Genomic DNA, 12198 nt, shown 5'->3' with positions numbered 1-12198 from the left:
AACCTGAACGATTTTTGAGGGACGCGAAAGAGATGGGTTTCAAACGTGGAACCGAAGAGGACATAAGAAATATGGTAGAAAAAATTCTTTGGCGATTGATTTATAAGTCCAGTCATAGACCTAAATATGCCGCTTACAAAATGTCCAGAAAAAGCTTGCTCCTAAACTCTGGGAAGAAGTAAAGGACATAGATTTAGTCTTTTTTGACAAGACGGAAAGAAAACTCTGCAGAGATATCTTTCTCTCAGGCAATGATGATTTAGTTAGAGAATTGCTGTTTAAGATGATAAAAAGTGACAACCCAGTAGTTATTTACAACTAGGCTTTCAAAAGGACCCTGGCACGTCCTAGGAAAATTAATCTTCGACAAGATTAATTGTCGAATCTTGTCGACAAGACCATCTTAGAAAGGCATGGAAGTACATTCAACATGCTTTCTGTTGTGGAAATAATTCAGACGATGCTCAGACTCAAGAACCCTCTAAGAGTGGAACAAATGTTGAGTTTTGTCCAGTCTTAGTTTGGCCTCTGAGTTTGGGCCACTCAGAGGAGGTCGGTCCCGACTCAGAGGTCGATCCCGACTCAGACGTCGGTCCTAACTCTGAGTCGGGACCTGCCTCCGAGTGAAGACCTTCCTCCAAGGCAGGACCTGCCTCCACGTTAAGACCTGCCTCCGAGTCAGGACGGTCCTCCGAATCAGGACCTGCCTCCGAGTGAGGACCTGCCTCCAAGGCAGGACCTGCCTCCGAGTGAGAACCTTCCTCCGAGTGAGGACCTTCCTCTGAGTGAGGACTTGCCTCCAAGGCAGGACCTGCCTCCGAGTGAGGACCTGCCTCCAAGGCAGGACCTGCCTTCATGTTAAGAACTGCCTCAGAGTCAGGACGGTCCTCTGAATCAGGACCTGCCTCCGAGTGAGGACCTTCCTCCAATGCAGGACCTGCCTCCACGTTAAGACCTTCCTCCGAGTGAGGACTTGCCTCCGAGTGAGGACCAGTCTCCGGGTCAAGAACGGCCTCCTTAGCGTAAACCCATTTTTGTTCATAGGATCCTTATTTTTTGGATACGCTAAAATCAGACTAGGACAAACTGAACTAGTAATCCCATTTTTGCTGCATCTAAAGGCTAGTCCAATTAATATAACCAAAAACATTTATTTCCGAGGGTCACACATCTTAATATAGCAATTGTTTCACTCAGAAATTTTAAGTTTGTTTCCAGATTTATTTTTCTTAATAATACATTCACAATGATAGGGCGTTATTCATTTGAACAAATACTCATTTACGATGCATAAAGGTGCCCAAAACAAACCTTTGTTTGAATCACAAAAGTGCTGCAATTTTTCAAATCGTCTTAGTACACCAGTGGTGTCCTTTTAAAGATCTTTGAGTGAGACCAATTATGTGATTGCTTTTCACAATGCTTCATTGCTTGCATCATTAATGCATTAAAACCTCTAGATTTGGTATCTGAACCAAACTACTAGGTTCTGGTTTTAAAAAATATATGTAGTTGGTGGTAAAATATAGCATTAAAAGCCTGTTTTACATGGGAAAGTAATGCAGGTAGGTAGTAAATAAAGTCCATCTTAACTTCATTTCATCATTGCCCTTTCACTGCACAATTGTATACTTGAAACTAGTACATCGCAAAAAAAAAATCCAATACAATACATTGAAGTTTGTGGTTGTAAGGAGACCAAGAGACATGATTACATTACAATATTACATCAAATGTTGAATCATTTTCAGAAGTATGGGCATATTGGTACAGACACTAATGTCAAGAATGTCATTAGAAGATTGCATAACCTGGATTAGGTGGAGGTTGGTGCATTTCTTCTTTGCAGCATTATGCACAAATTCCCCGTTTGAAATCACAATGTCTTTTCTAATGTAATATGAGTTAAACATATTTCCTCCATTATTATTAATTCAGGAGAGCTCTCACTTGTTGAAAAGCTTATGGGACTCAGGAGAGTTGTTCTTTGAATTGCTGCAACCTTATAGGCAAGCTCATTGGCTGTGATTTAGTGTGCATCTTTTCATAGACCTCCATTATCAATTAACTGTAAGTGCACACCACTGGGAATATCCTCAGTCGCGTAAGTCCGCCGCATTAACGTCTATCCATGAATCACCTGTCTTGTGCTGCTTTTCTGCTGAATGTTCTCCTCTGGGCAACAATCTGTCATACACTGAAGGAAAAATACTTGTAAGTTAATAATTTGCAGCTGGCTGCGTAACATTTTAGGCTCTCGCAAATCTGATTAACAGTTGAGTTCATGGTGAATGAGAGCAAAGCCTGAAGACCGATTTCTCTAATTAGGAATGCGGCAGAAGAGTTTGACCACCATGAAAATATAGGAAACCTGAAGTGACGATAATGATTTGCGATCCTTCCTTTGATGGACCTCATTAGGTGGTAAATTGATAAGCTAACGGTCTGCTGTAACCTTTAAAATACCTCAGGACGTCTGTGGAAAACAGATATTCGCTATCTGACACAGCAATCAATTTGCCATCAAGTCAATTAGGGGCGAAAGTTTTATGAAGCATATAAGTGAAACAGAAAACAAGAAGGGCTTTGATCATACATTAATAGAGACATATAATTAGAAAAGCACATCTTAAGCAAGACATTTTAAACGCATTGCTCTTTACTTCAGGTTTCATCTTCTCTGCAACTTTATCCCTGACTTGTCTTCTGTGGTCCTCCCATGTTTTTCAATGTTGTCTAAGAAACATCATGCCTTCTACTACAAAAAGGCACTAACTACTTATAGGTAACCTTGAGGGAAGCTAGATGCAAATTATTTTATTTAGCAACATTAAAATAAAGGGGGGAGAAATGTCTATGTAATATTTTAATTCATGAAAAATTTTAAAACCTATGTTTCATTTTACTTCCAGTTCACAGCAATGCTCTACTACTTTGTGTTGGTCTCTCAAATAAAATCCCTACAAAACACAGAGGAGCTTGTGCTTGTAAAGTGAGAAAATGCGGAAGAAGTTTGAGTGTCGGGTTACCTTTCAAGGCACTGTATAATGGGCAGGAATTTTGAAAGATAGGTCATCATAATTAAAATCTAGGTGAGTCAAACTAGACCTAATTAGTTACAAACAGCCTCTGTGTGTCCTGGCTCGGCTGCCTTCAAACACAGAACATGGCCTTTCTCCACCGACTTCTGATGTGCTCAGTACAGGGAGAATGGCAAACACGGCGTTTGATTAAACACTGCCACTTCCCCCCACGATCAAAAATGCAGTCCCTTTTGATATTGGATTTTTTTTCCTTCCTCTTTAGCATTACAGTGCAAGAAGAGATACAGGACAATGTAAGGACAAATGTAAACAGATGAAAAAGGAAGCTTTGAGGCTGTTGAGCTTTTCATGTGTCCTCTAGGAGTTCAGCTCTACTAGGCGCAGTCACTTTCTCCTGCTAAATTCTCAGACTTGCATTAGGAAAATTGCTGTGAAAATTGAATAAAATGACAGAACAAAATATAACTAAAACGAGCCACACTGGAATCTTGTAATGACGTAAATTGGATGCAAAACTAACCTCAGAGACCTGTTCAAGCCTTGCGAGTACAAAGCTAACAGCTAAGGCATAAGGCAGAGCATTCAGAGAAAACATCAAGGCTAAAGTTGTGCTCCTTTTTTCTCAGAAATACATTCTGATTTACAGTCAAACTGAATGAAGTATTCCTTTGTTCAGCCTTATTCTCTCCACTTTATTTTTCTTGATAGTTTCTGATTAGCTTGCTAAGACAGACAAACACATAAATTTTACATGGATCATTTTACATGCCTATAGGAATCCTTTGTGTTATCTTGTGCCTTATGTAAGAATTTCTCATAGCTTCCACGCTCTTAACATCTGTCAGGCATATTTGTACAGCAGTTGTGCTCCTTGTTATTGTATATGTGAGCATATCCCTGGTGACATCATCATGTGAATCTGTGCTTTGGTTGCAATGTAAACCATTTAAGCTAAACAGTGAAGTGAGTTCATGGCTCCTTCTATGATATCCTAATATATGTCAGAATATAGTCAAGTTACAAGAGGATGTGTTACATTCGCAGTGGATAAAGTCCTTTTCAATGTTGGTGAATCACCAAGTAGAGAAGGGTTTTTGTTTGTTTTGTTTTTTTTGCTTGATATCAGACAAAACTACTTGTTCATTTCATGCTGCTTCTGCAGTGCCCTACACACTTGTCGCTAACTCTAATTATACAGTTCGAAGTGATACATCCAGGCAGTTTTGAGTTTATGCATCACTGAAAATATATATTCTCTCTGTGGTTATAACTAAATCTGTAAAAAGAAACAACATGCTTTCAGACTCGTGTCAATGTTCTTGTTATTCCTTCTAATGAGCCATCATTTTATCCAGGTGTGTTAAACCAGGAAGAGAACTAAAACATGCAGGATGCCGGCCCTCGAGGACTGACTTTGGACACCACTGTTTTAGGCTAAAGTCGGGTGTTTGCTGTTTAAAAGCTAGATATTAGTCTTGTCTGATCAAAAGAAGTAGTTTTATTGAAAAGGTTACTGTCACATTTAGTAAATTTAGCATGTTTATTTTTGTGAATTTAGAGTAGGGAAGGCAATTTTTAAACTTTTAGCATGAGAATTTGACAGACCTTTTAAAGTCTCTTTTTTCCCTAGAAGGAGAGTTAGACATGAACAATATTCTTCCTGTATGCTCCTCCTAGACCTTTTCAGCACTGACAGATTGTATTTGCAAGGACATCTACTGTTAAAATTGAGCACAACAGTGAATGCTGTGCATTTGAATTGATCTGGCAATGTAAAAAAAAACAAGTCCAAGCTGCATACTGAAGTTCCCAAAGTTTCAGCATATCCTCATCATTACATGAACCCTTTAACTTGGTACCAGAAAACTAAAACAAAAAGGGTAATCAGGAAGTCTTCTGGCAGGTTAATGAAGCATATGGTCAAAAACAACACAGAAATGACTCCCTAGACACTGAAATCAACCTTATAAAATCCCCAGACCTCAGTCCTACAGAGGAGCTAAAGAGACTAGAGCAAGGGTTCTCAAATTCAGGCCTCGACGACCGGTGTCCTGCAACTTTTAGATGAGTTCCTGATCCAACAAACCTAAATCTAATGGCTGGATCACATCTTCAGTATGCAGTCGAGTTCTCCAGAGTCCTGCTAATTGCCTCATTATTTGACGCGGGTGTATCGAAGCAAATACACATCCAAAATTTGCAGGACTGGAGTTGAAGAACCCTGGAATAAAGGAAGAGAAGATTCAGGAATCCAGTTGATATACAGAGAAATACACCAATGACTTTGTAATAATAATAGTTTATGATTCATATTTTCCTTACTAAATATAGGTTGGATTTTCTTGACATTGTCAGTGTGATTTCATGCCACTGCAATAAAAGTTTATTTTTTCTTAGTCTTTCTACTTATTTACCATATCTTTCAGTCTTCCACATTGAGCTCCCCCCCCCCAAACCAGTCAGTAGAGAACATCTTCATTCATTATTTATTCATAAAACAATCCACATATTATTTTGGGTGAGTTTCAGGAGTGATTTTTTACATTAATTTAACTGAACGAGATAGGCTGATTTAATTTGGATACGTCTTATAAATCTCAAACACACAATCTTTAGCTGCAGTGGTTAAACTAGACTCCATCTATCTATCAAAAATAAAAAAATAAAAACCTTTACAGCAAGTTGAAATCTCTGGGAATTGCCATATGCCTTATTTATTATTTGTCAAGCATTACATCTATACTGGCAAGTAGCTAACATGGGGAGTCTTAGCTCTCTGTGTGAATACAAACAGCTCCCCACATGACAGTGTGAAACTTCCCTATGTATACCCCACTTTAATTGGATCAACATAATAGAATACAACAGTGTGAAAAGGGTCTGTGTCATGCTTTATATCAGTCTTGCCTTGTAATGTGAATATGGACTCGTATTATGAAAGTTCACTCTGTGGGAGCTAGGGGTCTGTGTTTTCGTAAGGTTGGATGAATCTGACGAGGCCGAGGTGCAACTCTGAATCCCATCAGTACTAAGGCCATATTTTTTTGATATCTCAGTTGGAATGAAACATTCGATGAAGAATGCAGAAAACTTCATTATGGCAGGCTGTTCAAAATGCTGTTATCTGATGTCAAAGTAAATCTTCACAAAGCAGCCGAAACACCTACAGACAGGGCCACAGTGACCGTTCAATGAAGATTTATTTTATAAGACTCAATTACTCTCAAATACTATGAAAATATATAGCAGAATACATGTAAATAGTTGAATCTGTATCCCACTCTGTATTGTTTCAAAGAAATAAGAACAGTTTCATCATCAGCACTGATCTCAGATCAGATCAGCCTTTTACATGAGGTAGAGTAAGACAGCGAGGGGCAAGTCCAGATCACTACTCTAGCAGAGATGAGACATCTCAGTGGGGATGGTTTCCTGGGTACCCATCTGTCAAAAATGTCCAGTTCTAATGACGACTACCTGGTCTGTACAGCTCATTGTAAACCCGGGGCTTTGTGCCAAACCCTTTGCCTGCTCCAGGATTTCAGGTCTCGGTGACATTAACAGTTTTAGTCACATCTTGGCAGCTTTGCTCATGCTGAGGCTCTCTCTGAGCAGGAAGTTTGGGGTTCGCGTGGTGTTAAATTAACACAGTCTGTCATCTCAGCTGGGCCCAGAGCTGAAATCAGATCTTGCACACTGTACTGTACCTCTCTGCCTAATGTTGATGGATTGCATTGCTTCGCAACCACTGAAGACTTGCAAACCAATCACGAATCCCGCGACTAATATTGAAGTTCATGAATGAGATGTTGCACCTGGACATGATTCGTTTTGTGTGGAGTATAAAACCACTGTCACTATTTTAGAGCTACTTCTATAAAGCTGGAGGTAAGTTCAGTTTCTTTTTTTTTTTAAATAGCTCTTGTTGTCACAGCGCTCCCCATCCAAATTACCTCCAGTTTCATCACCTTGTAGAAGTCGAAGCATTTCCCATCAACAGTGTCAGTCGCACACACACTACCGCTCGATCTTTTAGCTTTCTCAGCACTGTAACGCTTGTTTCCCCATCTTGCCCTTGACAGAGGAGCTTGTCACCCTCACACAGTAATTATACCAGAGCTGACATCTCCTCTTTCCATTGAATTATTGAGAAGGTGGAGAGGACACAAGATCCTATGTAGGGAGACACATTTCTGTGGCCTTAGGGTGAAAATCCAAAATGGACACTGTTTTGTGCAGAAAGAAACGACCTGCACGTGATACTGCTGAACCTTTGGCTTGCAGGCAGTTTTGGTGACCTGACAAGGCTTGAGTTGTGAATTAACATTTTATTATTAAACAGATTTATTTCTGAGTTGTTTATTTGCTGTGATGCTTTCCAATCTGCAAGTTTTTATGGGCTCTTTGCACGTACGCCGCTGACGTCACATCCGCATGAGCTTGCTTCCGTTTTGAGTTACCATGACAGCTAGAAAAGACAAAGTCGTATTTCAGAAGCAAATAAAGCAATACTATGAACATTGTGGTTATTCAAATATAATGGGCTTTTTAAGTTTGCATGGATTTCCAAGCAATCCTGAATTAAGAAGACGGTGGTTTGTAAATATTCGTCGCTACAAGTTAAAGCTAACGCCGCACAGCAAAGTTTGCAGCCTTCACTTCACTCCGGATCAGCTTATTCTGCCTAAAACTACCGAGAAGGATGGTAAATAAAGGAGCCGTCCTGTGTTATTTCCATGAAATCACTTCTGTATTCAGCCTAAAAGAGCGAGTGTATGGGAACAAGTGAGCAGACCAGAGCCAGACAGCCGACCAAAGATACGCCTGTACACACTGATGTAAACACCGTCCTATTTGAGCTCTTCACAAGAAACATGCAAAAGTAATAAAACGAAAGAACACAGAGACCTTAAAGAACACGGCCATATTTTTCTAAAAGCAACAACTTTGAACCTGAACAGTCAGCTGAACTAAAACTTTGACACCAGTACTGCCCTACTTTTAAGCTACGGGGCTTGTTGTGCTTCCGAAGCAGAAATCCCGAACCGTCATCACCCCGTTACTTAAGCTCCGTTTGACACTGACGACAATAAACACACATAATACTTGAAAATAAGTACAAAATAAGGTAAAACATTGTCCGTGGACAATGGATTAAAATGTTTAGGTACTTAAATAGCACATTTTTATAATGAAAATGTCAGAGAATATTCCCTACTAGCATAAGCTAAAGTTAATGTTAGCCACAGAGTTTAAAGAAAGTAAAACTCACCTTCGTATCTGTGAATGTATAACGAGGCGTATATCTTTTCTCCAGTTTGCTTGTTGGAGCTTCGAATCGTGGTACATCATTAATTGTTGCATTGGGGGAGTCTTGCAAGAGTGTAAAATGGCATTTTCAATAGAGCGGAAGTGACCGAGCCGCTTATCCCCGAACACGGAAGCTGTCGTGCAAAGAGCCCATTACGTCATAGTTTTACTGGGCGCCAGACTGTATGTATAACATTGCTGTATAAAACTGTCATTTTTTATCAATTTTTTTGAAAACTTAAAATTAATACATCTAAACACTTGATATTTATTTAATTTACCTTTATTTAACCAGGTGAGTTATTAAGAACAAATTCATACTTGTAATAACAACCTGGCAGGGATGATATATGTCACTGTGTGCAATGAATCTACCTGGATACAGTTTGTGAACTAAATTTCTGAACTTTAATGCAAAGATGAAGGCCTTTTTGCTTTTCAATTTTCTATAAAAAAAAAACAAACAAAAAAAAACACAAGGTAATTTCGAGTCTACAGAATGTGGCCTCTTGGAAAGCAGTGGATTTGTCCTTTTGGTAACCTGCAGAGGCTTGCATGCCAGACCTGTGGGAAAGAATGAAGACAGAAGTAATTCTGGGCTGAATGAAACCCTCCTGCAAAGAAAATTGTTTAATAATTAAATGTACTTCATGAAAGGCATTTCATTACTCACGGTTTGCAGCAGAAAACCTTTTACCTTGTTCCTGCTCCCAGCCAACCTCTGGACTGCTTAGTTACCATGGCATCATGGGGGTCATAATTCAAACACCACTGTCCTTCATCCTTCCTCTTCTCTGCATGCAAGTTATTATTCGATTTCAGATTCAGAGTGAAGGCTCTACCTTTTTACGATGTTGGCTGAAAGGTGACTGCTTTCCTGAATCAACAAGTGGCTCCATGTTTTACAGGGGTGGAATAGTTCGAGAAACTAAATTTAATGACAAATTATTATTCCTGAGCCCCAAACCAAATTTGGCATAGTAAAAGGAATGTAATTAAAATTCCCCAAAAACTCAATCTGAGGCCATGTATTATGTTAAATCATGCTTTTTTTTCAGTACTTCTTACATAATCTAGCAAATAATCTTACATAATCTGTTAAGGACTGTGCTCAAGGGTTTGGTGTATTTTGTTTAGCAGAAGACTTTTTTTTTTTTTTTACACACGGAGCCACACACGCACACACAATCTTTCCTTCTCTGCTTTTCACTCCGAGCTGTCTTCCACTCAGGAAATTATTAGAGAGAGAAGAGGTGACATGTAGGAGAAACACAGGATAGGTGGCCTCAGTTCAGTGCCTCCATCTCCAACCCCGACAGAGCAGTGAATGGTCCTCACTCACAGCTGTCCTGGACTCAGTCAGCCAAGCACACCCTGGTTCTGCAAAACAACACAATGTGCTAGGATGCTAAGATGCATCCCACAATGTAATTTTCTTCCAGGACTCAGCAGAAGTTGCAGGGGCTATTTAAATGCAAAACAACACGACCTGTTGCTGTGACTCAATGCCGCAACCTGGTCACTACCTGGCTGGATCAGCAACACAAGAGAGCTGAAAACCAGAATCCCTCAGTGCTTTCAAACAGAATACACGGGATAGCTTCATCAGCTTGTCTGGAGTTTGACTTTGAATATGTCGTTGGTGGAATTTCAGTTTCACATAAGGAATGGGACTTTAACTAAAATTAAGGAACGTTAATAATTTACATGAAAATGTCACTAGATCTAAGGTAGAAGTGTTGCTGAGTACCAGGGTGAAATGATTTTTAAAATATACATATAAGGAAAGATTTCTGCCCCAGCAAATGGATAGTAATCACTGAGGTCATAATAAAACATCTAATCAAATCACAGATAACTAGAGGAATTTCTTTCACATATATATTACACCACAACACAAATAAAATGAACATATTTTTTAAATGATCACAAGTTTGGATAACTATTTGTCAGACAAAGATACATTTCTCTAAATCACATTTTGAGTCGGATGGTAAAAACCTCATTCCAGCCGTGCATGTTGTCATATTCAGTAAGTTAGAATATTATTGAAAAGTAAATTTTCAATAATGTTCTATAAAAGAAAATGGGACATTTAATGTTATAATATTACACAGAACATTTTTAATTCTGAAATGTGGACTTCACGAAAATTATGTACCCTACCTGATCAAAGTACATTAAAAAAAGCCATTTTAATATGATGCAGGAGCCTCATGCATATTCTGATTTATGCAATATGTGTTATGCATCCAGGTGTTGGAGCTACAATGAAATTAACTTTTCTCTTGACTTTTTAAAAATGCTAATTTGCTGTTCAGTATCCAAACCTTGGAGAATTAGTTTGGTCTTTAGATCAAATAGGTTGGGCCAGTTAATCATAAATAAAAAGCACTGATCAATCAAAGAAATGTGCCATCATATAAGCTTGCACCAAAGTCCAAGCTTTTATAAGCTTTTTTAAGCTTGCACTTTGGTGCTTTAAAAATGTGCATGTGTCAAAAAAGTCAAAAACGACCAGATTGGCTTGTATTGTTTATGTTTAGTTGGGATGTGCATCGCAGGTCTGTGGCCAATATTTGATCGATTCGATATTTGAATAGAAAAAACCAGTAAGGCGCATTAGGATTCATACCACTAACTCAATGCAGTAGAATTGACTGATTTGATGCAATTTGGTTTGATTCACGGGAACAAGAGAAACCAAACACTTGGTGTTACGCAGCTGATTATACAACTTTTAATAAGCATTCTTGTTTGCGTCTTTTTAGTGAACTTTTATAAAACTTCAGTTGAAATGAACAAAAGTTCTGAGGCTTGGTGTAAAATCATAAAGCCTGTGAGACTGAAGCTGTGATTAACAGTCATTCAGCAGAAAGTAGCAAAGCGCATTTTCTTTATCATGAACAATAAAGCGAAAATTGGCTTTTAGAAAGTTTTCTTTTATAACTTTTTGCTTTATAATTTGCTGAACATTCAATGGTACAGCAAACTAGCACAAGTAACACTTATGAAAGTTAACTGTAATAACAGTGAGGCCATACTGACAGTTCTGTTCCCAGGCTCTGAGATGTGGAGAGGTGAAAAAACCCCCCCACATATTTAAAGTCACATTAAAGTAACACTGTCAAGTTGGATGTCTTTGCCAGTGGTGCTGCTGTTTTAAGTGCTTAATATGATTAGTTGGGCTAATTCATATTTAGCTGATATGTGCATTTTTAGGCACAAGGGGGGGGAGCCTCCAAAATAAAGTGGATGTATTTAGGTATTATATTTCATAAATCAAATTCTATCAATGTGAGGATGTGGAAACAAACACATCTAGATTTATCATCCCAGACTGCTTTTTTTCACAGCTCCTCAACCAATAAACTTGCATCTTACCCACATGCTTCTATCCAGGAAAGTAACAGTTTGTGACGTTGGTTTCATGGAATCTTTTCCAAATAGCTGAAAACTTTGGTCATGACCACAGGGCATGCGTTAAGGTGTCTAGTTTACCATCACAGAACCAGTAACTTGGTGTTTTCCTCTAACATACTTGATTGGCTATCTTGAATACCAACAGAAGCTCTAAATAACACGCTAAATAATAAGCTAACGTCAATATTTGTGATCAATACCAGAGTTCAGACTACATCATCTCTCCTTGCAAAAAACCCCTCAAAGCACAGTATCAAAAACCTTCTCTAGAGCTATAAACACCAAACAACCAAAGGAACAACCAAACACCTCTCAGCAATTCCAATAAATATCTGGAAGGGCAACTTGTACATTCTTATTCATCATCTACTAATCTGAACTAAAAAAAAGAAAAAAATCAACTGGAGTGACTATCACGAGA

The 12198-nt window shown here is 38.7% G+C and overlaps 2 long non-coding RNA genes across 2 annotated transcripts; both read right to left on the bottom strand.

Annotated features, from left to right (window-relative positions):
- Positions 1-7403: 7403 nt before the first annotated feature.
- LOC107836473 (uncharacterized) lies at positions 7404-11212 on the bottom strand. Its single transcript, XR_001662377.1, has 3 exons — positions 11201-11212; positions 11158-11164; positions 7404-7702 (listed from the first exon to the last, which is right to left on the bottom strand). It is a non-coding gene; the product is annotated as an uncharacterized LOC107836473 (long non-coding RNA).
- LOC107836476 (uncharacterized) lies at positions 8744-9972 on the bottom strand. Its single transcript, XR_001662380.1, has 2 exons — positions 9028-9972; positions 8744-8918 (listed from the first exon to the last, which is right to left on the bottom strand). It is a non-coding gene; the product is annotated as an uncharacterized LOC107836476 (long non-coding RNA).
- Positions 11213-12198: the final 986 nt, after the last annotated feature.

This window comes from Poecilia formosa, unplaced genomic scaffold, assembly GCF_000485575.1.
Source record: "Poecilia formosa unplaced genomic scaffold, Poecilia_formosa-5.1.2 Scaffold62, whole genome shotgun sequence".
NCBI lineage: Eukaryota > Metazoa > Chordata > Actinopteri > Cyprinodontiformes > Poeciliidae > Poecilia > Poecilia formosa.
This window is presented reverse-complemented; position numbering and strand designations above follow the sequence as displayed.